Consider the following 6,855-nt stretch of genomic DNA (forward strand, 5'->3'; position numbering starts at 1 on the left):
ATTAAACGCCCAGAATGGTATCCATTCTGGCATTTAACGCCCAGAATGGTATCCATTCTGGCATTTAACGCCCAAAATGCTACCCTTTTGGGCGTTAAACGCCCAACCAGGTACCCTGGCTGGCGTTTAAATGCCAGTTTGCCTTCTTCACTGGGCGTTTTGAACGCTCAGCTTTTTCTGTGTAATTCCTCTTCTGCATGTTCTGAACCTTCAATTCTCTGTATTATTGACTTGAAAATACACAAATTAAAAAAAAATTGAATTTTTAATGATGAGAAATAATCAAAATGAAACTAAGATCAAATAAACAATGCATGCAAGACACCAAACTTAGAAGTTTGTATACTATTGACACTAACAAATTGAGAATGCATATGAGAAACAACAAAACACTCAAGACAAGAGAATTTAAAGATCAAAGCAAGGAAATCATCAAGAATAATTTGAAGATTAATAAAGAACATAATGCATGTAATTTTCGAAAATTAGAAGAATAAAGACATGCAATTGACACCAAACTTAAAATTAGACACTAGACTCAAACAAGAAACATAAAAATACTTTTGATTTTAAGATTTTATAAATTTTTTTGTGCTTTCTCGAAAATTGAGTGGAAAAGAAAAACAAGGGTTCAAAATTCTTAATGAGAATTCCAGGAATCATTGCAATGCTAGTCTAAGACTCCGGTCCAGGAATTAGACATGGCTTCACAGCCAGCCATACTTCAACAAATCATCATGAAACTCTAGAATCCATTCTTAAAAACTCTGAAGAACAAAATAGAAATATCTTTTTGTATTTTTGAAAAAATTTCGAAAAGTAAAAAGCTTAAACATTAAATAAAATTACCTAATCTAAGCAACAAGATGAACCGTCAGTTGTCCAAACTCGAACAATCCCCGGCAACGGCACCAAAAACTTGGTGCACGAAATTGTGATCATTAATGGCGCCATGAACATGGTACGCTCAATTGCAATCTCAACTCTTTATCACAACTTCACACAATTAACCAGCAAGTGCACTGGGTCGTCCAAGTAATAAATCTTAGGCGAGTCAGGGTCGATCCCACGGAGATTGTTGGTATGAAGCAAGCTATGGTCATCTTGTAAATCTCAGTCAGGCGGATTCAAATGGTTATGGAGGATTAATGATTAAAAGATAAATAAAACATAAAATAAAGATAGAGATACTTATGTAATTCATTGGTGAGAATTTCAGATAAGCGTATTGAGATGCTTTGTCCCTTCTGTCTCTCTGCTTTCCTACTGTCTTCATCCAATCCTTCTTACTCCTTTCCATGGCAAGCTGTATGTTGGGCATCACCGTTGTCAATGGCTACAGTCCCGTCCTCTCAGAAGACAAGGTTTAGACCTTTCGGATTCTCAAGAATGGCCGCCAATGGATTTTAGCTTATACCACGAAGATTCTGATCAAGGAATCCAAGAGATATCCACTCAATCTAAGGTAGAACGGGGGTGGTTGTCAGGCACACTTTCATAGGTGAGAACGATGATGAGTGTCACGAATCATCACATTCATCATGTTGAGGAACAAGTGATATCATAGAACAAGAATAAGCTGAATTGAATAGAAGAACAATAGTAATTGCATTAATACTCGAGGTACAACAGAGCTCCACACCTTAATCTATGGTGTGTAGAAACTCTACCGTTGAAAATACATAAGAACAAGGTCTAGGCATGGCCGAATGGCCAGCCTCCCAACGAGGGTTCAATCATAAAAACATGATCAAAAGATGATCCGAAGATTGAAAGATCCCCCCTGATACAATAGCAAAAGGTCCTATTTATAGAGAACTAGTAGCCTAGGATTTACAGAAATGAGTAAATGACGTAAAAATCCACTTTCGGGCCCACTTGGTGTGTGCTTGGGCTGAGCATTGAAGCTTCCATGTGTAGAGACTTTTTTTGGAGTTAAACGCCAGCTTTTGTGCCAGTTTGGGCGTTTAACTCCCACTTTTGTGCCAGTTCCGGCGTTTAACGCCGGGAATTCTGAAGCTGACTTGGAATGCCTGTTTGGGCCATCAAATCTCGGGCAAAGTATAGACTATTATATATTGCTGGAAAGCCCTGGATGTCTAATTTTCAACGCAATTGAGAGCACTTTTCAGCATTAAACGCAATTGGGCTTCTGTATCTCCAGAAAATTCACTTAGAGTACAGGGAGGTCATAATCCAACAGCATCTGCAGCCCTTTTCAGCCTCTGAATCAGCTTTTTGCTCAGGTCCCTCAATTTCAGCCAGAAAATACCTGAAATCACAGAAAAATACAAAAACTCATAGTAAAGTCCAGAAAAGTGAATTTTAAATAAAAACTTATAAAAATATAATAAAAACTAACTAAAACATACTAAAAGCATACTAAAAACAATGCCAAAAAGCGTATAAATTATCCGCTCATCACATAGTATAGTCACCAAGCATCTTCCTTGTGCCTCCACCATTGTTATTGGGTTTGGCCATGTCTCTCTCTTTTTTTAGATTCTCTGCAAGGTTTTCTCTGGATTGTTGTGCTTTAACTTCTCATAGCTTCTTCTTCAGAGTCCTTTCAGGTTCAGGATCTGCTTCAGCAAGAATGTCCTTGTCCTTGCTCCTGCTCATATGAAAAAGAAGAGAACAGAAAAAGAAGAGGAATCCTCTATGTCACAGTATAGAAATTCCTTTATGTGAGTAGAAGAATAAGAGAATAAAAGAAGAGAAACGTAAGAATCCAAACACAAGGGGAAGATTGGGTTCGAATTCTCGAGTAGAAGAGAGGTGTTAGTAGTTAAATAAATAAATAGAAGAAGATGAGGTAGAGAGAATTTTGAAAATTGTTTTTGAAAATTGGTTAGTGATTTTCAAAAATTATGAGATAAAATTAAAAATTAAACTTTGAAACAAATAGTTAATTAAGAAAATTTTAAAAAAGAGGGAAGTGATTTTTGAAAATTAGAGAGAGAAAGTAGTTAGATGGTTTTGAAAAAGATAAGAAACAAACACAAAGTCAGTTAGTTAGCTGAAAAAGATTTTAAAATTAATTTTGAAGAGATAAGAAGTTAGAAAAGATATTTTGAAATCAAATTCTTGAAAAAGATATTATTTGAAAAGATATGATTAAAAAGATATAGTTGAAAAAGATTTGAATTTTAAAATTAAAATTGATTACTTGACTAACAAGAAACTAAAAGATATGATTCTAGAATTTAAAGATTGAACCTTTCTTAACAAGAAAGTAACAAACTTTAAATTTTTGAATCAATCACATTAATTGTTAGTGAAGTTTTTGAAAATTATGAAATAATATTAAGAAAAAGATTTTGAAAAATATTTTTAAATTTTCGAAAGTCATAAAAGAAAAATGAAAAAGATTTGGATTTTGAAAAAGATAAGATTTTTAAAATTGAAATCTTGACTTGACTAACAAGAAACAACTTATTTTTAAAAATTTTTGACTAAGTCAACCCAAAGATTTCGAATTTTTGAGAGAAATAAGGAAAAGATATATTTTTTTTTGATTTTTTGAATTTTTAATGATGGGAGAGAAAAACATAAAAATGACTCACAACATGAAAATTATGAATCAAAACACATGATGCATGCAAGAACACTATGAGTGTCAAGATGAACACCAAGAACACTTTGAAGATCAAGATGAACATCAAGACTTATTTTTGAAAAAAATTTCAAGGAAAGAAAAACATGCAAGACACCAAACATAGAAATTTTTCATGCTTGAACACTATGAATACAAAAATGCATATGAAAAACATCAAAAGACATAAAACAAGAAAATATGAAGATCAAACAAGAAGACTTATCAAGAACAACTCGAAGATCATGAACAACACATGCATGAATTTTCGAAAAATGTAAAATTTTTTTAAAATATGCAATTGACACCAAACTTAAAAATTGACTCAAGACTCAAACAAGAAACACAAAATATTTTTGGTTTTTATGACTTTATTGAATTGTTTTTGTCGCATTTTTTTCAAAAATTTATTTTTAGAAAAACGAAAACAAAGAAAAAAAATTTTTTTGAAAAATTTTTGAAAACTTTTTGAAAAGAAAATTACCTAATCTGAACAACAAGATGAACCGTCAGTTGTCCAAACTCAAACAATCCTCGTCAACGGCGCCAAAAACTTGGTGCAAGAAATTGTGATCATCAACAATGGCGCCAAAAAAACTTGGTAGCGCTCTCAAACGTGAATCACACTTTGTCACAACTCCACACAACTAACCAGCAAGTGCACTGGGTCGTCCAAGTAATAAACCTTACGTGAGTAAGGGTCGATCCCACGGAGATTGTTGGTATGAAGCAAGCCATGGTCATCTTGTAAATCTCAGTTAAGTGGATTCAAATGGTTATAATGGGTTTCGAATAATAATAATAAATAAAGCATAAAGATGGAGATACTTATGTAGATCATTGGTGGGAATTTCAGATAAGTGTATGAAGATGCTTTGTCCCTGTTGAATCTCTGCTTTCCTACTGCCTTCCTTCAATCCTTCTTACTCCTTTCCATTGCAAGCTGTATGTAGGGCATCACCGTTGTCAATGGCTACTTCCCATCCACTCAGTGAAAATGGTCCAAATGCTCTATCACAGCACGGCTAATCATCTGTCGGTTCTCGATCATGTCGGAATAGAATCCATTGATTCTTTTGCTTCTGCCACCACACCCAACAATCGCGAGTTTGAAGCTCGTCACAGTCATTCAATCCCTGAATCCTACTCGGAATACCACAGACAAGGTTTAGACTTTCCGGATCCTCAAGAGTGGCCGCCACAGGGTTCTAGCTTATACCACGAAGATTCTGATTAAGAAATCCAAGAGATACTTGCTCGTTCTAAGGAAGAACGGTAGTGGTTGTCAGTCACGCGTTCATAGGTGAGAATGATGATGAGTGTCATGGATCATCACATTCATCACGTTGAAGTGGAACAAATATCTTAGAACAAGAATAAGCTGAATTGAATAGAAAATAGTAGTAATTGCATTCAAACTCGAGGTACAGCAGAGCTCCACACCCTTAATCTTTGGTGTGTAGAAACTCCACCATTGAAAATACATAAGTGATGAAGGTTCACGCATGGCCGAGAAGCCCGCCCCCAAAACGTGATCAAAGGATCAAATTACAATCCAAAGATGTGGTTAAAAACTCTATAGCCTTAGTACAATAGTAAAAAGTTCTATTTATACTAAACTAGCTACTAGGGTTTACAGAAATAAGTCTAAGTGTAGAAATGCACTTCTAGGGCCCACTTTGGTGTATGCTTGGGCTGAGCTTAAGATTTACACATGTAGAGGTTTCTTTTGGAGTTAAACACCAAGCTGTAACGTGTTTTTGGCATTTAACTCTGGTTCGTGACGTATTTTTGGCGTTTTACTCCAGAATGCAGCATGGGATTGGCGTTGAACGCCAGTTTGCATCGTCTAATCTCGAATAAAGTATGGACTATTATATATTGCTGAAAAGCTCAGGATGTCTACTTTCTAACGCCATTAGGGAGCGCATCATTTAGAGTTTGTAGCTCCAGAAAATTTATCTCGAGTGCAGGGAGGTCAGAATGTAACAACATTAGCAGTCCTTTTTCAGCCTGAATCAGATTTTTGCTCAGGTCCCTCAATTTCAGCCAGAAAATACCTGAAATCACAGAAAAACACATAAACTCATAGTAAAGTCCAGAAATGTAAATTTTGCATAAAAACTAATAAAAACATCCCTAAAAGTAGCTAGATCCTACTAAAAACTACCTAAAAACAATGCCAAAAAGCGTATAAATTATCCGCTCATCACAAAGCATTTGGACCATTTTCACTGAGAGGATGGGAAGTAGCCATTGACAACGGTGATGCCCTACATACAGCTTGCCATGGAAAGGAGTATGAAGGATTGGATGAAAGCAGTAGGAAAGCAGAGATTCAGAAGGGACAAAGCATCTCCATACACTTATCTGAAATTTTCACCAATAATTTACATAAGTATCTCTATCTTTATTTTATGCTTTATTTATCCTTAATTTTGAAAACCATTATAATCATTTGAATCTGCCTAACTGAGATTTACAAGATGACCATAAATTGCTTCATACCAACAATCTCCGTGGGATCGACCCTTACTCACGTAAGGTATTACTTAGACGACCCAGTGCACTTGCTGGTTAGTTGTGCAAAGTTGTGACAAAGTGTGATTCACGTTTGAGAGCTCCAAGTCTATTGGCGCCATTGTTGATGATCATAATTTCATGCACCACACAAAAACTCATAGTAAAGTCCAAAAATATGAATTTTGCCTAAAAACTAATAAAAATATACCAAAAACTAACTAAAACATACTAAAAACTACATGAAATTACCCCCAAAAAGCGTATAAAATATCCGCTCATCACAACACCAAACTTAAATTGTTGCTTGTCCCCAAGCAACTAGATAAATAAAATAGGATAAAAAGAAATCAAGAAGCAATAATATCTCAGAGTTTAAGTGAAGCTCAAATTCTAATTAGATGAGCAGGACTAGTAGCTTTTTGCTTCCGAACAGGTTTGGCATCTCACTTTATCCTTTGAAATTCAGAATGATTGGCATCCATAGGAGCTCAGAATTCAGATAGTATTATTAATTCTCCTAGTTTAGTAAGTTGATTCTTGAACACAACTACTTTATGAGTCTTGGCTCTGGCCCTAAGCACTTTGTTTTCCAGTATTACCACCAGATACATAAATGCCACAGACACATAACTGGGTGAACCTTTTCAGATTGTGACTTAGCTTTGCTAAAGTCCCCAATTTGAGGTGTCCATAGTTCTTAAGCACACTCTTTTGCTTTGGATCACGACATTAACCAC

Source organism: Arachis duranensis, chromosome 9 (genome assembly GCF_000817695.3).
Source record: "Arachis duranensis cultivar V14167 chromosome 9, aradu.V14167.gnm2.J7QH, whole genome shotgun sequence".
Lineage (NCBI taxonomy): Eukaryota > Viridiplantae > Streptophyta > Magnoliopsida > Fabales > Fabaceae > Arachis > Arachis duranensis.